The sequence below is a fragment of the Dermacentor variabilis genome, chromosome 11 (genome assembly GCF_050947875.1).
Source record: "Dermacentor variabilis isolate Ectoservices chromosome 11, ASM5094787v1, whole genome shotgun sequence".
In the NCBI taxonomy this organism is placed as follows: Eukaryota; Metazoa; Arthropoda; class Arachnida; order Ixodida; family Ixodidae; genus Dermacentor; species Dermacentor variabilis.
In genome coordinates this window covers 73,890,942-73,915,668 of record NC_134578.1, presented here as the reverse complement: position 1 = coordinate 73,915,668, position 24,727 = coordinate 73,890,942, and the positions used below count along the sequence as shown (strand labels likewise).

The 24,727-nt window shown below is 46.4% G+C and overlaps 1 long non-coding RNA gene across 1 annotated transcript; it reads left to right on the top strand.

Moving 5' to 3' along the window:
• Window positions 1–4,171: 4,171 nt before the first annotated feature.
• On the top strand, window positions 4,172–13,492 carry LOC142564484 (uncharacterized). The gene is made up of 2 exons (XR_012824578.1): window positions 4,172–4,423; window positions 13,123–13,492. It is a non-coding gene; the product is annotated as an uncharacterized LOC142564484 (long non-coding RNA).
• Window positions 13,493–24,727: the final 11,235 nt, after the last annotated feature.

The following is a 24,727-nucleotide window of genomic DNA, read 5'->3' as shown; positions in this document are numbered from 1 at the left end:
TAACCACTCAGAATAAGAAAGCCATAAGCTTAATGTTATCGCTCATTTGTATAAACCTTTTTAAATACATGTCACCTAACACCTCACCTCTTACTTTTTCCGTAGCGCCATTTTTTGCCTTTGAATTTCAAAATGGCTTTGAATATCCATTGGAATTGTAGAGGGTCGTTACACAACTTAGATGACATCAAAGACATGTTAAGTAACTTCCCTCCGCCGGCCTGATGCTTACAAGAAACAAGCTTAGGGGAAAAGCACAAAAATATCTTAAAAGGCTTCACTGTTGTACTGCGCGACCGTACGCATGCGAAACGGGTTTCGGGTGGTGTAGCTATTGTTCTACAGAGCGGCATTGTAGCTAGAGAAGTTGCCATTAAAACTCACTTAGAAGCCCTTGGTGTCACTGTTTTAGCACGCATAACCATTACCATTTGTTCAATGTACATTCCACCACATTCACATTTCACTGTAAGAGATCTGGAGTTCATTTTAAACCAGCTACTTAAACCATATTTATTAGCGGGTGATTTTAACGCTCATAACATATTATGGGGTAGCAAAACAACTGACACCAGGGTACATACACTTGAACATTTTATCCTGACAAATGAAATATGCCTCTTAAACAATGGTGCAGCAACCTACTGCTCCCCAAGCACAGGAGCTATGAGCTGTCTAGATCTGGCGCTGAGTTCTCCATCTCTCTTAATCGATTTTAAATGGAGTGTTATTAACAATCTTTATGCTAGTGAACATGTGCCCGGCATTATTAAAAACATCTCCTTCGCCTACAGTACCATTAAGATCACCCCGTTGGAAACTCCATCTAGCAGACTGGCCTCTCCTCAGTGAGAAGGCCAGTCTGGACGACATATCCGATGATCAAACAATAGACGAAATGAATGAAAAGATTATTGCCTCCATACTTGCTGCAGCAGAACAGACGATTCCGCATTCCTCGGGCTTCTTAAGCAATAAAACTGAAACCATTCTGGTCGAATGAATGTACACAAACTAAAAAGCATAAAGCAAAGCGTGGGGTATCTTTCGGCGATACCCAACACAAGATAACCTCCTGTATTTCAATAAAGCAAAGGCGAAAGCCAGGTACACGCGTAGGCAAGCCGAAAGACAGTCTTCGAAAACGTATGCATCCTCCATCAATAGCTTAATAACCTCTAAAATATAGTGGGATCCAGTTCGTAAGTTTAGAAGCGAGTACGCTCCTTATACGATCCCCATACTCTCATCTCCAAGTGCACAAACAAATTTAAAAGAACAAGCACACATATTAGGGCAGCACTTCTATAACATATCAAGCTCAATAAAATATTCCATTGAATTTCAAAAATATAAACAATCCGCAGAAAAACACAAGCTTCCGACAACAGGATGCTCCGAGAGATCATATAATGCCTTCTTAACACTTCCGGATATCAACAGAGTACTCACTACTGGCAAGAAAAGAGCGCCAGGTCCGGGCAGAGTACTTTACACAATGCTCGCACACCTATCTCTAAAAGCATTTAAGACATTGCTCCGCTTTTTCAACATATTGTGGGAAACAGAAAAAATGCCGAATGAGCGGAAAAAAGTCATTATAATCCATTTCTTTAAAGCTGGAAAGCATCCTACAACTGCTCCAGCTACCGACCTATAGCACTCACAAGCTGTCTTACCAAGTCCTATGAATCCATTATAAACACCAGATTGACATACTTCCTTGAAACAGAACCTGCTCGATAATCATCAGTGTGGGTACAAGAAAGGCTGCTCTACAACAGATCATCTAGTTAGGCTAGAACACAAGATACGTGCGGTTCTTTCTACACAAACAATGCTGTCTCACGGTTTTCTTTGATCTAGAGAAGGCGTACGACATAACATTGAGATTTGGTATTTTAAGGGATATAGTTGATTTAGGGATCCGCGGTAGAATGCTTAAACGTCTAGCTGATTTCATGTACGATTGACCATTCCAAGTGCGTTTAGGAACGGTGTAGTCCCACGTATTTATTCAAGAAAACGGTGTACCTCAGCGACGCGTACTAAGCACAACATTGTTTGTGGTGAAAATGAACTCGCTCAATAATGTAATTCCGTCCTCTGTAATGCATTCACTATATGTGGATGATTTACAAATTGCGTATCGTGCATTGAACATGGCAACCTGCGAACGACAGATTCAAATTACATTAACCAAGCTAATGCAGTGGGCATCTGAAAACGGCTTTCGCTTCTCAAGTGCAAAAACTATTAGTGTTGCCTTTAAACAAAAAGGAGGCCTACAACCAGATCCCATCCTTAAACTACAGGATGCCACACTACCGCTAAAACAAAAACACAAGTTTCTGGGTGTTCTGTTTGATAAAAAGTTGAACTTTCTCGCGCATATACATAGTATTAAAGTCAAAGCGAACAATGCACTTAACATTCTAAAAATCCTCTCCCGGAAACGGTGGGGCTCTGACCGTAAATGCCTGCTACGCATCTACGGCAATTTGGTGCGTAGCATATTAGACAATGGTAGCATCACATATGGTTTAGCCAGATTATCTTACGTCTGACGATTTGATCCAGTTCATAACCTAGGCCTACGACTGACATCCGGTGCTTACAGAACATGACCTATCCAGAGCTTACACGTTGAATGCAATCATCCTCCTTTACAGCATCGCAGAGCGCGACTAACTTTTTCCTAATACTCAGAATCCGATCCTCACCACAACACATATGCTACAACATCGTCACACAGTGCAGCTCACGCTTACATTATACATATGAACCAAACATGATTAGGCCGCTTGTCCTGCGATGCGAGGAATACTGTCGGGATTCTCGGGAAGCCCTCCAGGTTGCCAGAAAGCCAGAACGTTTGCCCCCGTAGTGTCATTTTACATCGTTATGTGTCTGGGCACTAACACATTTAAAGAAAAGAGACAAACCACATGAGCACATTATACAAGAATTCTGCGCTCTTCAGGACAAGTACGTAAATTACATGGAATTTTATACTGATGGCTCTAAAATGAAAAAAAGAAATACGTGGGTGTTGCGGCTCTAACAGAAAATTGGGAAAAAAGCATTCGATTCCCTCAGCATGCCTCTGTCTACAAAACCGAAGTGTACGCAATATGGACGGTAGTTCAAAAGATCATCGCTGACAAACTCAAAACACTGTCACATACACAGATTCATGAAGCGTACTGAAGGCACTACACATGAAATCCCAAAGTGAACCCTTGTTAGGCGATATTTTGAACGCATCATGGTCAAACAAATATGGCATATTAATTAGGTTTTGCTGGGTACCAAGCCATGTTGGCATACTGGGTAACGAAGCAGCGAATAGATGCGCATCAATTGCAGCGTAGAAAAACATTCAAAATACAGTACTTCCATATAAAGACAGTGTCAATGCGATTCGGACGGCCTTGACGTCAAATTCCCAACGCGATTGGGACAATTGTTTGAGCAACAAGCTACGTATAGTATAACATAACCTTATATAAATTTATAAAACGTTTTTTCTTCGACAGAAAAGGAATGACAAACAGCGCACAAAAACAATTTAAAAATAAAATAAATCAGTTGCCTCTCTAAGTGTGCTTAAAGATATTTTTAAAGCCTTTTCCAGGTAAACAAGAAAAACGAAGAAGCACCGATGAATGACACCATCTCTAATAAAGAATAAAGCCTTAACATGACAAGCACGAAGCAGGAAGCAAGAAGACAAGACAATCAAGAATCCAGAAACAGTATATAAGCAAAACGACTACAATCAAAGAATATTCAAATAAATGCCACTGAATTCCTGATCCGTTGAATTCATTGTCGGCGGTAAATTATAATAACTCGTCATTATTTTGAACTTTCTACAGCACCTCCGTAAATGCATCTTTACTTTGGATTAACTTCACTGGTGTTATGATTAAAATGTGTGGTTCGTAGATTAAGTTATTTTGCACTGACATTAAATGTGTGGCACCTGAACTAAGTACGCTTAATTCAGGTGACTTCAGGTAACTTAATTAAGGACCTTTGACTAATTTCAGCGTTATAATCAGTAATCTGTTTTAGTCAGGAGAGATTTATGGAAGCGTTCTGATGCGTTCCTGTGTTTTTAAGCGCCAATGAGCGTTTTAGTTGTCTCATTGGACGAGCTCCGACAGGTGAAATAGAGACGATAGGTTCAAAATTATCCTCGCTTTCGAATCCTGCGTCTCTAAACGTTCACGTATGTGTGTCTTTCTTTCGTCTGTTCAAGCTGAATTAAGCGTTCGATAACACCGTCATCTGGAACAAGGAGAACGTTAAGACGGTCCTGTAGCTTTTATGCGTTGGCCTTGGCGGAGCTACTGCGAAGGGCAGCCTCCGGTCACGTATGGTGCTGGGCGCCACACAACTCCAAGCCGCTGAAATGGTGAGCTGCCTGCTTATTACCAGAATCCTGATACGCGCTTTCCCTGGTAGCGAAATAACCGAATAACGCCATGGGAGGGCCTAGTACAGCACCCACAGATGACACACCTCGGTGATGGCCAATGTAGAAGGGCGTCTGCGAACAGGCACGACGGACGCTACAAGCGTTCTTTGTCTTAAGTCTGGCGCGTGGGTCAACTGCCACAATTGGCTTGTGAATATTGTCGGCACAACCTGCAAATTGCCGCCCTGTTTTTGTATAAAGTTGAAAATTTTGAGCTCGAGTTGATTTTTCGACAACAGCAACGACTTGTTCCAGTTACACGTTGAACTGCACTTCTAAGAGACGCCTAATTCATCGTTCAAAAGGTGAACTTGACACTACTGCATCGTTAGATACGGGTTACAGGAGAATTTGTAGTCGCAATTACGTTGTTACCCATAAAAGGCTTGCCTTTCTGTTTTTACACACGCGTACTTCAGTTTTTGCACTGTGCGAAACTGAAGTACGTGCAAAAAGTCTGCGTATCTCCCTCTGTGTAGTGATAGTGTGCTTCGCGTGAGCAACAGACGCCTAACATTTATTTTGTGCCTACCTGTCGGTCAAGTTACAAATGTACCAAACTCACCTTAGTTAGTCTGAATTTTAAACGGGAAAGTTACTAAATATTTCAACAATTTTCGTAAGTAATTTTAAATTTGCTAACAAAGCTAAATAATTAATTAATTAGCATGACGTACTCTATCAATTTTAATAAGTATACTCAATATTAGCTAACGTCACAATCAACAGTAGCAAAACTAACTGAACTGCTAAACTAATTATATTGTAATGACTAATTACCAACTAAATAAGTGAGGTAGCTAACAAAACTAACCGGACTAATTGCTTGTCAACTAAGAAACAAAGGCTATGAATATTGAAACTGGCAAATTCAATTACCTAATGAAACTAACACAGATAACTCACAAGTTAACTGCGTCAACTAAACTAACTAAGTTATTTTCCAACCAAACTAATACCCTAGCTATCTGACTACAGTTTACTAAGCAAATATAATGGGCTGTCTGACCAAGCTAACTATTCAAATTATGGCCAATTAACTTAGTGACCTGGCTGACCAATTATATTTAACTTTTCTCAGTATCGATCTAAACAAATATGTAATGTTGTACAACATTACATAAGAGTTGCTCGTATTCACTCACAGTATCCTTTTCATGTGCTTGTGTGTGTGTGTGTATGTGTGTGTGCGTGTGTATGTGTGTGTGTGTGTTTGTGTTTGTGTGTGTGTGTGTGTGTGTGTGTGTGTGTGTGTGTGTGTGTGTGTGTGTGTGTGTGTGTGTGTGTGTGTGTGTGTGTGTGTGTGTTTGTGTGTGTGTGTGTTGGCATGCGCACCGTTTTTCAGCAACGTAGCGGTCTGTTCGGTAAATCAGCATTGGAGTTCTTGCGAAACTGCTGAAAAATATTTTTTGTGTGTGTTAACTTTAGAACTTTTGTCAGTACTATTTCCTGCATGCTTTGTTACATGCTTTTCTTAAAGCCTGTTAAGCAAGAGTAGCCGGCGCCGCCTAACAGGTACTGTCATCACCTTGTATAAATTTAATAGAAGAATATGCAGATGCAACAACCATTTTGGAATCTATGTGGAGATAAACTTTCGCGAAGCTTTCATGAAATGCTATAAGTTTGCCCATTTCGTTCATCATTATCATTATCGCCGTCATCCTAATATATTCTCCCTTAACAATCTGAAAAGCTAGGCGCATATTATGCCTCGAATTAGAAAAATTCCTCTAATGTTTCGTGTACTTGCTTTTCTGCGTCTTTCGTTGCTTGACACCCTTAAATCTGCCTCATCTGCCCCATGTTCATACTGATACCGATAACCAAGGCACGTAATCGGGCACGAGCCGATGTGCGATATCAGTGAGCTAGCTGTGATGGTGATGGGGGAGGGGGGGTGGAGGAAAAGGTGACAGACGCACAGCTTCAGCAACTTCCCGCGTGGTACCCGATATAACATTCGCAATAAACATCAGTCAAAAAACGAGTACACGGGAAGAGCTGATTGTTCTTCTACACTCAATTTTCTGCCAAAAACCTACTGATTGCCGAAAAATCTAATAACCACATCTTCTTTATTACATCCCATTGGATCTCAGGACGCTCGACAAACGCTAGGGGCGCGCATGTTTCGTGAAACCGAAACTAGAGCTAGCCTTGCGGGGGTTGGTGACACACCCCATCTAAGAAGGGGCTGTAAATGGTAGCGCACAGTCGTCCTTGCCGGTGGTGGCACCTGGCAGACAGCTGAGGGTGAGCGCCAACGCAGGGAAGGGCGGGAATGCCAGCGTTGTCTTATCCGTCGGCCCTAGGCCTAGGTGCCGAATGGTCCTGCTAATTCAGTAGAAGCGTCGTAAATGCCTCGGCGTGGCCCTAGCAGATCGGCCGAGCGGCCGAAATCCACAGCAGGGCGGCCTGCAGAAGAAAAGGCAAGTTGGATCCCACGTTCTTTGGAGTGGCGTGCTCCTGATTCCTATGTCTTTGACGTAAAGGAAACGCGTTTTTGCATGCCTATATTCTGACGCGCCGTGCTATGCGCAACGGTACAACTCTAATAGCGGCTTGTCTTTCTTCGTTTTCACCTATTTTAAGTGTACTGATCGCTCTTTGGCTGAGCCGCCTTTGTGGCTCAGTGCCATAGTATGGATAAACATAATCATCATCAGTGCACGGCGATCATCTCAAAGTGCCTGTTGTCGTTGACTCAATATGTTCAACCCACTTTCTTGGTCAATTCCCCGTTGTGAGTACGTGCCATAGTATGCTAATCATCGTCGTACTCAACGCACCGCCATCCTGTAAAAGGGCCAGCGGGCACCTACTGCGGTGGCTTAGCGGCTGTGGTGTTGCACGACCTCGTGGGATCAAATTACAGCCACGGCGGCCTCATTTTTATGGCGCAAAGTGCAAAAGTGTGTTCGGTGCGTTGGGAGCACGTTAAAGATATCCAGGTGACCGAAGTGAATCTGTAGTCCAGCACTGCGGCGTGCTTCATAATCGAACCGTTGGTTTGGCACGCAACACCCCAAAATTCGAAGCTAGCTGGCCAAGGGACGATAGCGCTAAACGTGGGATTATGTCTTTTCACGAGATCCTATATAGATTGATTTATCTTGGCACCAGAAGGCCGTTCCGATTTGTTCAGTTGATCTAAAAGCATCCGTGTTTTGGTTTAGCTTGTAGTGTTTCACTGGAAGCCATTTTACGGGGATTCTATGGACATGAGTTCTACCCAAGCATTTTAGTGTGGCACTAGACATATCTGAGTTCCGTACACATTACTAGCGAGAACGACTGCCGCCATTCCAGCGTTTTGCTGGTACTATTCTTCCAGGCTGCCTTTCTACATTCGGAAGGAAAAGCTTTTCTTGGCAATAAATGTATATTGTGTACTGCCGATTCTCCACTGTTTCGCGATTTACATTTAATGTTTTCTAGAACATTTCCTACTTTTGTGTCGGCTTCTAAATTTTATCACAGTAGGCGAGATAACCTCCTTAAACATGTACGTGCAGGCGGGCTTGGTTTATTGCATCCTTTTTGTGACTGACGGTTTGTCGCTTCTTTATTCATGATACATTTTTCTGGGTCCCAAAATACTTCTGTTTACATTACACACAGAAACGTTACCTGTAAGAACGTGGCTTCATAAAAATTTATGTTTCAGTTGCCATATTTGCGAAGTACCGGAAAGACTCGAGCATTGTTTCATCAGTTGCAACGATGCCATATTGTTCTGCGAGTTCTAAGGAACTTGCAGAAAGGCTTTGATTTGAATCCGCATATTGTTTGATGTTTGATTATGCTCGTTGAATATGACCTACCGGTTGTTACGTTTTTACTCATTGAACTACACAGTTTATAAAAGACACGAACTTTCGACCCCAAAGCGCAGCCCGTCGTTGCTTCGTGAGTTTAATTTAGTAGAATTACTGTCCTCCTGAAGAACTTCCAAAAAGAAATAGCATTTAATCTTTCCATTATCGTCGATTGATTAGGTGTTAGCCGTTATGGCTCTTTTGGGCTCAACTATAATCGTTTTCTTTATAGAGTCGTAATTATGCAGGTTCCGCTTTCTTTATTGAAATGAATATTAGGAGAGGTTGGCGCCTTTATGGTGGCACCGGCTACTCTTTGTCACTTGGCACAGGAAAGAAATATGCGTAAAAAGGGAGCTTAGCGACACAAAATATGGCACTCAGTAGAACAATGTTCTTTCTGTTGTGGCATGCATTCTGTTCTGATTGTGTAGCTTTAGGACGAGGTTAATTGGCTGTATTATAGTAATGATATGTATGAATGAAAAGACGTGAATTACATCTTGGGCTTTTTCGTGCGAAAACCACGATTTGGTTATGAGGTACGCTCTAGGGGGGTCTACGGATTAATGTCTGCAACCAGGGGATCTTTAACGTGCCCCAAATGCACCAGGCACACTTGTTTGAGCATTTCTGCCCCGTCGTAATGCCACCGCTCAGTCGAGATTTTGTCCCTTAACTTCATGCTTAGCAGCACTACACCATAGCCACTAAGCCACTGCGGCAGGTAAAGGAATAAAGAAAATGGACAGCGTGGCGTAATTGTTACAGTATAGGGCTGCTACGCTCAGGGGCTGAGGTTCGATTCCCGCTCGCGCACGCGTTTTTTTAAGTGGGAGGAGCAATCTACCAAGCTAGAACGCGAACAGCGACCGAACTTGGGGATACCACGGGGTGGTAGGCAAAAAAAAAAAGCTTTGGTTTCAATTGGCCGGAAAGATTATATGAAGGAAACGTTTTGAAACGTGTGGTTTAAATTGCACGCAATTCAGATTTTGAGTGCATTTGCCTGAAAGAGACACCTTCGCTGCAAGGTTTGCACGTCCAACGCGAATTTTGTATTTTATGAAGCGAAGGTATGATGAAGCGGTCAATGCTATGAATTTGCCCAGTTCCTTCCTGCTTCTTTGGCGTAAGGGAAACGTGAGCGTGCGTGCTCCCGTGCACTTGTGCTATGAAATCGGACCACGGGCATATAATGGCTTGTATTACTTCATTTATTTCTATTTATCTTAAACCTACGAGCCGTTCTTTGGTTGATGCCCCTATGCGCGTATGTGGCATCGTATGCTCTAGCGCAACGGCACAAATGCTTCGCTGCAAGGACCACTGTTTGGCTACAGTGTGAAAGGTCAAATTGCCATTCACCTGACTTGTAGTACGAATCAACAAAGCGAACCCATACGTGTTGCTCGTAGATGTACACCTCTATCATTTGTGTTGTCAATTCATAGTCCCAGTTCTTCGAGTTGATTAATTTCACCCTTGATCTATGATGTGCTGGCTTCCTTGTTAGTTCATGTAGCGTAGCGATCATCCCTGATAGGCGTTCATCGCTGGTTCAGATTCCATGACGGTATAGCAAAAACAGGTCGGGCACAAAGACGTCTGAGAATGACGCCGCAGGGGAGCGCGGCTCCCTTACATTGCAACAAGGCTGGGTATAGGCCTTACCGCATTGACGTGTCCGTGTTGTACGCCAACAAATCCAAGATAACTCCGAGACTTTGCTGCCGAGGTGCAATAAATAAAAACAAACATCTGCGAGGCAGTTTTGCGTATGAGTAGACGGTAAAATATTTCGTGGTTGTAGGGACGCGATGTAGTCTTCGTTCCATTCTGGCATCGGAACTCTGAAGGAGAACTAGCCATGCAGCGCTTCTGCAGTAAAACCGCAACTACCACTATGAATGTTGACAAGCATGCTATATTTTAGAGAAATGCTAACTGTGATGTAAGGAACGAAGATCTTGCTGCCTTTCTTGATAATTTCGTGATTGGTTTCGACACTCGCAACGTTGAGACTAATTGGAGTATGTTAGTCGCAAGAATTACAGAATTTACAAATATGTTCCTGTTGTCACCATAAGCACAGATTCGAATGTTTCATGGTACAACACCAAAAGTATCTATCAAACAAGAAGAAACGTCGTTTTAGGCCTGCTATTAACTCGCCTGTGAATGATAGCTGGACAGATTACGTGGCAGCAAGTAACCAATACATAAAAGCAGTAGAAGAAGCTAACGATATCTTTTCAAACATAACTCTGCCATCTATGTCCGCAATCGAAAGAAGAAAATTCTGGCGCACGTTAAAACCGCACAAAGATTATTGAATCACGCTAACTGATACTTCGCGCTTCACCATCGTACACAAGTAGCGCCGAAGAGGTAATGGTTTCGCACTCGTGCGCTTTCGCTGAGGCAGCGTGCGGTGCACCGCCGAAAGGACCATATCGTTTATCTAGAGCAAACTGCTTCATGGAAAGCATCCATAAAGTGGGCATATAGACAGCAGTTCTATTTCGAGCTTTGTCCAATTCCGCCTTATTATCGAATTCACCATCTTTTTCTCTCGGCTTGGCTCACAGGGATGCTACCCTTTCTTTGATTTGCTCGAAACGCTGTATGGCAGAATTTGGCAATGTCCGGAAAAGCACCCTAGGGAGAAGGTCATAACGCGCAGTCACTAAGGACAGCGAGCAGGCAGGCCATCCGAAACTGCAAGCTGAAGCTAGCGACACTACAGCCGGAGCCAGAAAATTTGGAGTACGCTTAAGCTTCACCTTTAAAATTGGAACGCGATAGCATTCAAACATTCCTGATTCCTTTTCATGTTTCCCAGCAACCGCAGCTTTCTTGCGCATGCGTGGAGGCGAGCGCCATCTGGATGGTATTCTTGTAAGGAACCGACCGTGCCACGCCGCTCTATGAATGGTAGAAATGCTGAAAAGGAAGACTGTGTTTGAGTTTCCGCGTAGAAGAATTATGTTTTCAAACATATTCAAATTAAAATCCGAGGCTGTAACGTCTATAGTTTGTGTTTAGGTCGCACTGTATAATTTTTCTGAAACATCGCATTCTGAGGAATTCAATTAGTTCAGTAATGCCTCCACGCCACGCGGAGAGCCTGCGTGGTTGTGGCTCAGAATGATTTTTCGTAGAATGACGTCCGACGCCGACAACGTACTTTTTTTGGAACACGGGGCCCTTAACGCTTTCGCGTTAATATGTTGTCCGACAACTGCATGCATAGTAAAACTAATGAAAATGAAAAAAAAACAGCTATTAGGTGAATGATTTTTTTTCCTTTTGCAGAACTTTCTCCACCTCGTGAATTTCTGCAGATGTGATTCGCCGCATAAACTTTCTATATTGGATATGGGGAAGCCTTTATGAAGGCCATGGCGCAGAGAAATAATTGCGCAGCATACAGGGAACTGCACTTGGAGAATCTTCAGAGGTTCAAACAAGTGGCAAACGCTATACCCTTTCGGCACCAGACGCTTGTCATAACTCCCTTCCACAGCTTGCGCGCTTCATTGTCCTAGATGTATAAGGTGTTTGAATTGGCGCATAAATGGCGGAGCTTTCTTCCTTTTCGTGAGATTGTGGCAATTTTAACGAACTAAGCGGACCCTGGCTGCTCGGTGCGTCTGCTGTTTTCCCAAATAGCATCAGACAATATAACGTGTCGGCCTACACACGCACACGTACATACACGCATACACACACACACACACACACACGCACACGCACGCACACACACACACATATATACATACATATACATACATATATATATATATATATATATATATATATATATATATATATATATATATATATATATATATACAGAAAGGTAGCCGAGGGGCCCGGTTTTTATCGACGATTTCATAAGGAGCCAACCAACATTAATAAAATGATGTATTATTGGAAATAAAGATTGATAAAGAAACAAGGTGGCCGCAAGTGCGATACGAACCAACGTCTTCGCATTAACGCGTGCGATGCCCTTTCCAATTGAGCTACCGCGGCGCCATTTTCCCATCCACTTTTTGGGCTATTTGTGTTTTTACTAGCAGAACTAACCCTGCTGTGTTAGCCAGCGCCACCACTCACAAACCTTGGCGGGGCATGTGCGTGGTTAACATATATATATATATATATATATATATATATATATATATATTTTATGCTATTCATACAAACAGGATGGCAACCTGCTTTCGTCTCTGCATGAGCTATGAGCTCGCACAATATAAAACAAGGGCTTCTGTAACATCATTAGACCAAATAAACGCTTACGAACGCATAATTTTTTTTATTAAATTGACGGTTTCTAAGTCTTCGTCCTCGGTATTTCCAGCCTCTTTTCAGTCTGTTTCCCACCTAGTAAAGTGCGTGAATCCTAGAGACTATGCTCTGCGGTCACGTAAATGGGTCATGTGGTAAGGCTCCCTGCATCTTGCCTGGCGGGCACTTAATCGGTATCCTACAAAACGCGGTGAAGGCTATGAACAGCTGCTTGTACATTACCGCGAAGTGTAATGACAAAACACTTCTGCAGTGTAACAATAACGTTAAGTGTGCCTTGAGCGCAGCAGGGGTGCTCAAGTGAGAACATTGCGCGCATCACGTACCCGTTTTCTTAGCATTTAACTGATACATTTAACAAAAGCTTCGGCTAAACTCAAGTCCAAGAATCGTGGGGTATCTGCTGTTACTTTTTCTTAGAACTGTCACATATTCGCCGCCAGATATTCGAGTCTAAATGTTCAACCGGCCCCGTCTTTTTTCTTCTTTCGGCAGATTCCTGAAGATGGTGCCACGACTTGTCAACACATACGGCCCCAGCACTGCAGAGAGAAGAGACCTCATGCTGAGGCAGCAGGGACCGTTACAATGCAGCAAGGATCGCCCCCTCCAAGCGCTCCTCGCTTCGACAATGGAAAGGAACCTCTATTTCCCCCAAAACGCTATGCCTTAAGCGCTGCTGTGAGTGGAGCGCCTGACCCACGCTGCCTTCCTATGCCACCTGCGTCCTGGCTGATGGGCGCGGAGTTGGCGCGACGAAGAAAAAGGTGTGTGTCATGGCCACCTCTTCGCCGATAGTGATGTTTGTGGACGCCGGAGTGTTTAGGTTTCGTGAGTGCGCAATAAAAATTTGTTTTTATGCGAACGCTCTTCGACGTTTTCCTCCTACTCACAATAAGAATGAAGAACGTAGAATCCGGTCGTTTCACGTGATCGGAAGCACACCTTTGAATGAATTATGGCGTCGGGAACCGGTGTCACTCTTGACTTACACTCTGCACTTGGACAACTTAGTATAAAGGGCTCCGTGGAGTTAAACCGAAGGTCAACTTTCTAGAACCAGGTATATTCCTTCTTGGGCAAATCTCGTATTTCACAAAAGTTTTACTGCCTGCTCCCAAATACCTTTCGGAAACGCCAACTGCAACAAAATTTAACTTGGTATTTATTCGCTCTACATGCGTAGTATGTACTATCAATGTTCGTTTGGCAAATTCGCACGGCTGGTAATTTGTGTAATTGTCTTCTTAACCGCCTTCGAGTAGCGCCTAAGCAGACGACATGAGCTCCTCGCGGTGAGTCGTAGTGAATTGGATATGGTGAGTCCCAGAACCGTACACGACGATTGAACTCGCATTTGAGCCTAATCCAGCCGAGAGTCCCAGGCTGCTATCAACTCTTGCTGGTTGATGCGGAAAAATCAGGCTGTTCCACACATCAGACATCCAATTAGAAGTTCGCAGCACAGCAGTAATTTTACTGCCTTCCACAGCAGCTCAATCATGCACTAAAACTGCTTAATGTATTTTGATATGGCAAATGAGAACGTGGCACTGTCGTAACGCAAGCATGCCAGAATAGTGGTCGCGTTATGCGATAAGTTATAAGTGGCACACGCTATGGTGTGACGTCAAACTTTGCAATGTATATGAACATGAATGCATTTTCTTAAATGAAGAGCCGTTTCATCTGGATGCTCGCCATCCGTCTGCCTTACTTCATCTGGCGATAAAATTTGGATCCGGAAGACGCTAAAACATCGATGAGAAGCGGCAGCAGTTCAACGGCCGTGTTGCTACGATAGGCAAGCGGCAGATTTGGGCGTAAACCGATATGTACCAGTCTGGCAACATCTGTTTAAGCCATATCACGGCAAACTTGACGAGTACGGCTCAAGAGCCTACAGCTTCGACTCATGCGTCGAACGCTTCGAACACTATACAGTTTTACAAGAGAGTTTTCAACCAAAGGTAAACTAACCACGTACGTAAAGAAATAGCGCTTCCATCACTGCTCATGCTCCGGACGTCATTAAGGTTCTGTGGTTCACGTTCGCTGTAATAACGTCTGTTATTTGTAGAGTTTAACTTTCGTAATGTTTACGTACGTTAAGAAATAGCCTTGTTGAACATGGCCGCACCCATGGCTCCCGCTTCTGTGCGAATTCTTGTCAAGGCTACTTTCTTGCTCTCGTTTCACCCCCCCCCTCTCCAGCAACTATTCAAATGAGCTTTGGCTTCCTCTAAACTCCCCTTAAACGTTAGTTATAGGCGCATAGCGTGTCAAGTTTGAGAACTAGTTAAGCGATTCCTGCGTCCGTATGCCTAAACGAGATGCATCCGCATATACACGATGCTTGCAAAAGGATGGCCTTAGCATGAATACATCTGGCACAAGGCACCAGGACTTGCCCTGTCTTTAACGTCTTTCTTACTTTTGCGTCCTCACATGTTGAACTAAATGCCTTGATGGAACGCGCACCGTAACGTCCCTCCAAGGTGCGTGGGTTTAACGTACACAAAGAAAAAACGGTATTCTGAGACCGTCTATTATGCTAGCGCCTACGACATAGCCAAATAAAAGGAATTGTCAGCCGATATGACTGTAATCGGAGCGCAAGCATACGACTTACTCAAGACAAGACTTTCGCGGAAGTAGAACGACTCTTGCAAAGCCAGTACCACCCGAAGGCGTCTCTATTTCCTGAAAGGTACAAATTCCACCGGAGACTTCAACTTCAATGCGATAGTGCAGAAGACTTCATATACACTCCGAAAACATTTTCCGCCCTTTAGGGCTTGTCCCACAACAATAATAATCACCTGCCTTCAGTGTTTTTTTCTCTTCTTTAACACTGCGCTCCTGGTACCTCCAGGCCATGAACGACATGGTTGTCATCAGGGCGACGTCACCGAAACGTGGCGAGCGCTGAACGCCGACTTTTCAAGAAAGGAAACGCAACTAAGGCAGATGACGATTACGGTTGTGGGTCAAGATAATCCCCAAAGGGTGCAAACATTTTTAAGAGTGTAGGAGTTGAAGCACTAAGAACGTAAATGTCTCCGTAAATATTAAATATGGGCAAGGGCATGAGGTGAAGAAAGCTGTGAATATGTTTTTTTTAAGAGTACGCTCCCCTTAGTTGTTAGCACCTAGTACACAACAGAAGGAACTAAAAAGTTTGGCAAATATGTCGGCATATTGCTTCACCCTTAGTTAGTTCACATCACTTTGACCGGATGAGTTTCCGCGGATTTGTGACGTTGCGTGATACATAGGCGAAGTGAGTGACTTGGCCCGCCCCCACTGAAATTTTGATCAACCGCGGAGGACCAATGGCGCCATCTACCCAAAGCATTTCGAAAGGAGCGTTCCCAAAGTGCAAACACACAGCGAATGGTGGCGCGACTGCACCGAGGACCTCGAAACAAAGAGTATAAGTAAAAGACTACTAATGTCAAAGTTCCGCGTCAACGACACTGTATATAGTGTATACTAAGCAGGTACGAAGAAAGCTTTGGAATGGAAAAGATTTCATAGAAAACAATCCCGCTGCCACTGGGCGTATTTGCTGTTCTTCGAGGCTCTGGTTCATGCTGTTGGGGAGGACATGCTGAAATTGCCTTTACAGCAAAGCCACTTCGGACTGAAGAACTATTTAGATTTTCTAATAAAGTAGCGAAGAAGGTTGCAGATAGTACAGAAACAGTTGTTTGCCATTTAAGATTACTTATGAGTGATGTAAAAGGTGTGCAGCAAACGTTTAAACTTCGATATTTATTACTTCTTGTTATTTATCATTCCTTTTTACTTGCGCAAGGAGAGGCGTAAGCGTAATGCAATGTGTGTCATCTGCCATGCACCGAGCTAGTGAAAAAGATCATTTTGCGTGAATAAGACCAAGCGTATGTTGTTAAGGGTGTTGTTGAGTAACTTCAATAACTTTTATAGTTTCTGACATCCAATTACTTAATAAAAATAAGAATGGAACTGTTTTAAATTTTTTTATACTTGTCAAGATGTCAATAATCCCGCTGTCTGTAGATACTTATAAGAAACGTCAAAACAATATGATTCCACCAAGGTGCACATCGGGGCTTCAGGTTTTTCAGCTAATATAAAAGAACAGTGAAATATTGAAATTTCATCTGACCACGAACCCGTGCGCATGGAATAGCAGCGCCATACAACAGTGTCAGAGGGAAAGCCAACGGTGCTAATGCCAACAGTTCAACCGGTGCTAATGAGATAATCATGAGAGCTAGGGGCGGCAAGTGTGAGGTATTGCTGTTCGACTCAAGGACTGTATAAGGCGATGCAAGGCTCTTGTGGCACGATTTCCGCGAGATTTGGGAGTAAAGCGCTTTCGCGTAGATATTACACCAGCGCGTTAGGTAGCGGTTACAAACGTACACCACAGGAGAGGGGAAAAGGATAAGAAAGCCTTGTTATATGCAACGTCGACATAAGCTCTTGCTCAACAGAGGCACAAGATATGTCGCTTTTGCAAAAGGCTCCCCAACTAACCCTACCCAAGGTTTATAATTAAGTCGATGCCCTCGACGTAAGCGCTACCGAAGGCAGGTTGTTAGCTGTATTGTGGAGCCGCTCACATATTTTAGCATGCTTTACATCTTTGTCATCTAAGCTTTTGCCTTTACCTTAACAGTTTTGTATTTGATTGTTATTCTTGACTATTTATGTACTTAAGCGGAATAAAAAAGCAGTTGGGCTTTCTCCACATAGCAGTCAGCAAGATGCATTTGATCGCGTCCTACTAGAAGGGTTTGACATATTTTTGAACATCGGGTAATATTAGCTGGGACACACTGTATGTGGTGGCTATTGGGATGCTGCGGTGCGTCAGTGCTTGCACTGCCGCTTCTGTGTGAGCCCTCAGTAATGCCTTAAGTGCAGGTGAACAAAACAATCTTTGCCGCTTCCGAGCTTGCTACTACGGCCAGTGATCTATAGCAGCACCATCCATCGAATTTTTTGGAAAAAAAAGCTTTCCGCAATTCCACGACCACGAGCACCAAGCGAGAGATGGCGCGATTATCCCACGGCGCCTGCAAACAAATGTTGGGTGAGAGTCCCGCAATGGTCCTAATTTTCACTGTACTAAGACCTTGCTTTGTGTTTAATAAACAGCTATTCTGTGACAAATATTGGTTTAGAGATGATCGTGCTGTGGTTCTGCACGCTATCAATTCACCTTACGAGCTTGGTATAAAATTTCTTGCCAGCTTGTTACAAAATAACTTTCCTAGTAAAACGAAGTTTAATTTAAGCGTTCTCGATTCCTCCGTAAACAGACCACCGAGCTTGCACATACTATTAAACGTGCTTTCTTTTCTTGTTCGTCAAAGCAGACACGACATCTTTTGTCTGCCAAATATATTTCAAATGTGTAGAAACATATGTTAAATATATTTTGTCAAGCGCAGGGCAGAAAGCCTTATGTATGCCATGGTAGATCGCTGAGGAGTGGAAGTCACTGCGCGTGACATAAAGTTTAACATCGTCCGCCTGTTATCTGCCTTTTCATGGCCTAACCCCCTTATTTTATATATATGGCAGCAAATCAGACGCGCTTTTTGACCTGCTGATCTTTCACTCTTCCTATTGCTCAGTTAGCACTGCTGGCAGGCTGCGGCTGTACGTTGCGGCTGTTGTTATCAATATCGCGCGCGTTAGACATTCTCCAACAAAACCGGAAAGAAAGGTTACGACAGAGTAACACACATGTTGGAATGCACGGCATGAAAAGCTTTCTTCAATCCCTCAAGTCAGATGCTATGAAAAGAAACACATAATGCTTGCAATCATGTGTCATTCCCAACTGAAATTTACATGAACCCTGAAAATCAAATATATATAACCTATGCCTGCTCGAGTTTTCAGCATATCGGGACCGTTGATGTGCGCCTTAGTTGCGTTTTTTTACACCCATGACCTGGTTCCGTTTTCACTGGACGGTCAGTTGAGTGAAAACATACATACATACTATTTATAACCGATTACATGGCGTTAATATTAGCAAATAGCTTTTGTGGGGCCGCAAAACACTCTACCATGGCTGATTTGCTTCGACAAACTTCGACCCAGCATGTCCTACTAGAAGATCACGGTTGCTTTTATGGTTTCCGTACTTAGCCTTTTCGACTGTAACTTCTAGGGAACTTCCGTGAGCTCTATGCTTGAAGTATACAAGACATTCTTATCAGTGCACTTCCGATGTTATGCAGCAGGGTTGAATGTACAATAGCGTCTAAACTATGGCCCAGATCCAGCACTTTGCTTAACTCGAAACTCATCGGACATCTTTATGACTGATTGGGTGAAATGATTAGCATTTCCAGAGGCCTTACACAAATGTCATATACGTGGCATTTTAGCTATCGTGTGGCAAGCCGTAGCCTAGATGGTCGCTACAAGATTACAAGGAACTCACTGTCTTCGGAAACAACTCAAAGTATATTTACTAGAAGAATAGGATAGAATAAGAATAGATTTTGTTTGTCTAACGGTTGCTGTTGTTGGCGCCAGGCGCTAGGCTGCCAGGGGTCCATTGCCCGAGGAAAATCTTCCGAGATCCTCGGCTATGGCCTGGCCCGCTGGGCGGCCCACTTCTGGCCTTCGGGTGCCTCGATGAGCAGGGCGGCTTGCCATCTCTCAGCGAGGCGCCCCGCTTTAGAGGGTCCTGTTGTTTTCTTCCCTTTTCCTCTTGGTCCTTCTTCCTCATGGCGTTGGCATTCCCAAAGCACATGGGCCATATCGGCCCGTTCGTGCTCGCACCACGGGCAGCTGGTCGACGGGTGCAGCGCGGGCCACAGGTGGCGCAGGTAGTAGGGGTTGCTTAAAGTGCCCGTCTGCAACCGTTTCATGTTGACCGCCTGGGACCTGTCCAGCCACCAGTTGGGTTATGGATATTTCCTTCGTTTCTTCCTGTAGGGACCAAGAACCTCTCGGTACGTGACCGGAAACTCCTCGACATCGCGGTTGGCGTCCCCGCGGTCCCCAGCTCGGTCCGCCGCGATTTGGGTTTTGTTCGTAACGACAGAGGCTGCTCCGGACGGGGTGGCCACCGCCGTCGCCGTCACCCCTCCGCTGGGGTTTCGCACAACACGGGCAGTGGCTCCCAATTGGGTGATCGCGACATGGCGGGTAAGCTGCCTCGAGACGAGGTGGGCGCGCTCGTTGTGATTGAGCGGGGTGTCGGTGTGTCTTCAGCCGTTAGCATTGTTGTTGTCACGGCTGTTGTTGATGATGTTGTTAGTACCAACATCCCCGACGTGCGCAGGGAACCGATTGAGGTACTTGCCGGACCCGAAGTCTCCGGCCCTGGCGTTGAGCATGCGCGAACATCCGCGAACACCCAACCTTTGGTGTAGTTCCGAATCGCTGATTTGAAGTCGCTAATGATCAGGCTATCCTCCGCACCTCCTTGGAATACCGCGTGGGCTATGGCCATCTCCTCCGCTGATTCGGCCGACGGCAGCCTCGCTGATGCGGTGACTCGGATACTTCCCTTCGTATCTACGACTGCCATGGAGAAGGCGCCTGCAGCCGCCGTCGGCCGGCCGTGTCAATCTTGCCGCTGTTGCTGCTGCCGTTTTTGTCGTAGTAGTAGCGATTGTGGTGTTGGTAACTCCCGTTCGGCTCACACATTACGTTGTAGCGGCGGTGATGGTCGTCGCCCTCGTCGCCATCACCGTCACCGGCTGGTCTCGGGTACCTAGCTGCATCGACGAACAGGACGCCTTCTCGTCTTCCGTGCTTCTCTAGAAATGCTACCGCCCTGGGTTTACGTTCTTGAACGCCATGCACCGGGTGCATGTTTTTCCGGATGTTTCCCCTCTGTATGGCGTCCCTGACTTCCGGCAGCAGTGTTTCCTTCCGTCCCCGCGCCTCGTGATATTGTATCCCAAACAGGTCTAGGATTCGTCTTCCCGTTCTGGTGCTCGACAGCCTCTCCAGCTGCGCGATTCTCTGCGCTTACGCGATCTCCTCGAGCTGGGCGTACACAATATGTGGATTGGCGTATATTGGGGTACTCCCAGGGCGGTCTTGAACGCCCTGCGGATCGCCACGTTCAGCTTCTCAGTTTCGCTCCTGTTCCAGTCGGCGTACGATGCGGCGTGCGCTTTGTGACTCAGCGCGTACGCCTCTATCAGCCTCGTAACGTTGTCTTCCTTCATTCGTTTCCTCTTGTTCACGACCCGCGACACGAGGCGTGTGGCGGTGGTCATTTTCTTCTGCAGTCGGGCAGCCAGCTCGAGGTTGGCACCGTTCTCTTCGAGCCACAGGCCGAGCACTCGCAACTTAGACATCATCGGTATCCGGGTCCCCTCCCTCGTCGTGACGCGGACGCCCAAGCGACGGGCGTCTAGCACGCCCTGTGGGAGGGGTCCTCTCTTGCGTGGTCTGTGGAGCAGTATCTTCGACTTGTCGGGTGAGCAGACGAGTCCCGTGTTTTCGAGGTGCCGCTATACCTCCCGGACGGCCCACTGCAGCGGGTCTTGCGTTTCGCTGACGTTCGTGTTCTCGTCACGTCGTCCGTCACGTCATCTGCCTAGGTCGTGTGATTGATGCCCTCTATCGCGTCAAAACGCTCTGGCAGGCCGATCATGGCGAGGTTGAAAAGCATGTGGGAGAGCACGGAGCCCTGCGACGTTCCCACACCACCCATTCGGACCATTCGCGGTGGGGCCCCGTCGATCTTGACCGTCGCCTCGTGCCCATTCAGGAAGCTGCTGAAATATCGGTGAAACCTCGCCCCGAGATCTAGCCGGCTAATCTTTTCCAGTATGGACATGTGCTTCATAGTGTCGAAGGCGCTTTTGAGGTCTAGCGTGAGCAGGACGTGCACGTGCATGCTCGGAGCATTCGCGACCTGTTCCTTGATCTGCATTATGGCGTCCAACGTGGAAAGTCTCTTCTGGAAACCGACGATCTGGGTGCTGAAGGCGTCCTGCTTCTCGAGGAGCGTCGTCACTCTGTTGAGGCAGGCATGCCCCATCGCTTCCCCGACGCAGAACGTGAGGGAGAACGGTCTCATATTTCGGACCTCTAGCGGTTTGCCCAGCTTTGGTATGAGCATAACGTCCGCGGTCTTCCACTCTTGCGGAATTCGGCCCTCCTTCCAGCACGCGTTGATGTAGTCGCAGAGCTTCTCGATGACATCGTCGTTCAGATTCCTCAAAATTTTGTTGACGATCGTGTCAGGACCGGGCGCCGATTTCCTCTTCAACAGCTGGAGGGCCGTTCTAATTTCCTGCACGAAAATGTCCGTGCCCAGCTCCTCGTTGAGAGCATCGCGGTGCTCTGGGTGACTTTGCCCTTCCGGTCGAGCGAGGCGCGTCTTCCCGATCTCTTCTGCGAAGGCGTCCGGGTCGTCCTTGTACTTGTGTCGTAGCTTGGCTATCTCTATAGCGGTCGCCGTTCTGGTCTTTGCCCGGTCGAGCAGGTGCCTGAGAATCATCCAGGCGCGTCCCGCGCTCACATTCCAATCTTCATGCAAATCTCCTGCCATTTTTGCTTGCACCGGCGGGCGTAATGCGTCTCAATCTCTCGGGTGATTTCGGCGATCTTCTTGCGTATCTTCCTGTTGATATTTTACTTACTCGCTCTCCGTTGCATGCATTTCTTGGCCGCAACGAGATGTGCCAGCCGGCTATCCCCTCTGGACGGTTGGGGAGCGCCGTCGTCCTCGGCTCCGCGTGATGTCTCCTCCTTCTCTGGGGGGTTCTTGTTGCCAGTCCGTCCATTCAATCTCATCGGTGCCTTTCTCTACTTCCGCGAGCTGTTCTCTCCACCATTCGCTGATGTATTCGATCGGGCCCTCCTTCTTGTCTAGTTCTCGATTTTTCCGGAATCTGTCCCAGTACACTATTCTGGCCTTTCAGCTGACGTCCTCCTCGCTTTCATCCTTACCCACGGTCACGCACAGGATCCTCTAGTCACTCCCCAGTTCCTTGAAGGTGTTTGACTAAGTGACCCCACCCACGCCCGGCCATACGGAGAGGTCGGGGATGTGTCGCGACACACTCCGTGTCCATTCCTGGTGTGCGATGCCGTTTTGTTGAGTGCAGACAGGCAGAGCTCGTCCATGAGTCCGGCTAGCCTCTTCCCTTTCGGCGAGTCGGCTCCGTATCCCCATTGCGTGGGCTGCGCGTTGAAGTCTGCACATATCAGCTAGAGATTGGAGGCGGCCTCGGCCATCGCTTCGCGTAAGAGGGCGTCGAAAGTGTGAGCACGGTATCTTTGCGAGGGGGAGCTATACACTTTGAGCACGAAGAGGCCAGTCTTCCTTCTTCCACCACTCGGCACGACTTCAATCAGGACGTGGTCTATGTCCGACTCTTCGCGGAGCACGAGTTCGTGCTCGACGACGGCCGTCCCGTGCTTAATTAGGATGCACACCCTGACGTCCCTCCACATGCATTCGTAGGGAGGACCGCACGTCTAACAGCCCGACACCTGGGTCCCGTCTAATGGTTCTTGCAAGGCAAGCACGACAAGAAGTTTTGTTATTCGAAAGCGTTTTCATGTATTGCACCATCATTGCTTTCTTGTTTTTGAAGCCCCTGCAGTTCTACTGCCAGACTATGCGTCTGTTGTTGGACGTGCGGGACACAGCCATGATTGTTATGCAGATGTGTTGGGGGACACAACTGTCCGCGCGGCCCTCCTGCCCTGGTGCGTGTGCTGTTGGTGTTGTTGCCGCTGGTGAGGATGGTCGGCACGTTTACCGCTTGTGATGATGGGGCCCCGGCCCCTGCGGGCAGGTGGTGGTAATGTTGCTGTTGCTGCAGCTGCATCGCCCCGCCTTCCAGATTTCGATTTGCTTATTCATGGCCGCGAGTTGGGTGTTAACCGCTGCGTACTGCGCGTTCCATCCCGCGTCGGATTCGTTCAGCCTTGTCAGGGGTATGTCAAACATTCGCTCCGTCTTGTCCGTCAGTTTCTTCACCATCTCTTCGATCGCGTCTTCCTTTGTGGCTCATGACGTGAGTCTCTTCAGTGCTTGTGCGTGGTCCACAGCGTCTTCCGTAGGTGGTGCAACGATCGTTCCCTTGTGCTTGGAGCCCATCGTCCGGCGCTGCTTCGTCGCAACACGTGTCCATCTGTCCTACTTCGCCTCCTGTCGCGGTCGCATCGCATCGCTCGGCGGCCTCGCGGGAAGTGGAGGAGAAGATCCTCTCATGGAGAGGATCCTCTCATGCTGTTTAAAAATTCGTTCAACATCTGCTGTAGCTCGTCGATTTTCCTCGCTGATTGTTTGTTCTGCTTTGTGGCCTTGCCCAGCTCTTTTCGAAGTTCCTTATTCTCTCACTCCATTTTCTTCATCCTCGCTGCCATCAGGGAGTCGGGGCGCCCCTCGTGCTGCCAGAAAGGGGGTTGCTCTCTACAGAGTATCCATTTCTTCCCGCGACTATGTTGTACCAGGTGGCCTTGCCTGGCCCCTGTCTGTATCTTGCCATGTGTAGCCCGCACGCCGTCTGGCAGGGGGTGGTTTCAGTTCCGGTTGCGGCTTCCACTCCGACTCCGGCTTCGACTTCTGCTCTTACGTCTGTTACGGCTTCGTCTACGTCCTCTTATCGGTGAGAGGGATCCGGATCTCGCGCGACTTTGGCCTTTTCCCTCCGTCATACTGTGCCCCGATGGTCATGGGGTCCGCTGAGGAGTCGTCTTTCCTTCTTCCAATGTGCGTTCCCTTTCTTCTCTGCTTCTCGCCACTGCCTTCTCTCTTTCACTATGTGCGGCAACTTGTATTTTGCGTTGCACATTCGGTCGCCCATGGGGTGCGCCTCGCCGCAGAACCGGTACTTGGGCGTGCATTCATGTTCGCTGCTTGGGATCTTCGATCCGCACGTCGGGTATAGTCTGATCTCCCGTTTTGGACACACATCGGGTCAGAGGCCGAGCCTGCCGCACTCCTTGCAAAATTCAATCTGTTTCCTATTGCGTGAAATAATATGTGAATGCTGTAATCAACTCTAAGCGAAACTTCACTGAATCATCAGGAATAATAATGTTCACAGAGAGACATATTCTGCACAAGTTTATATTATTGTCAACTTGTGATATTGTTTGC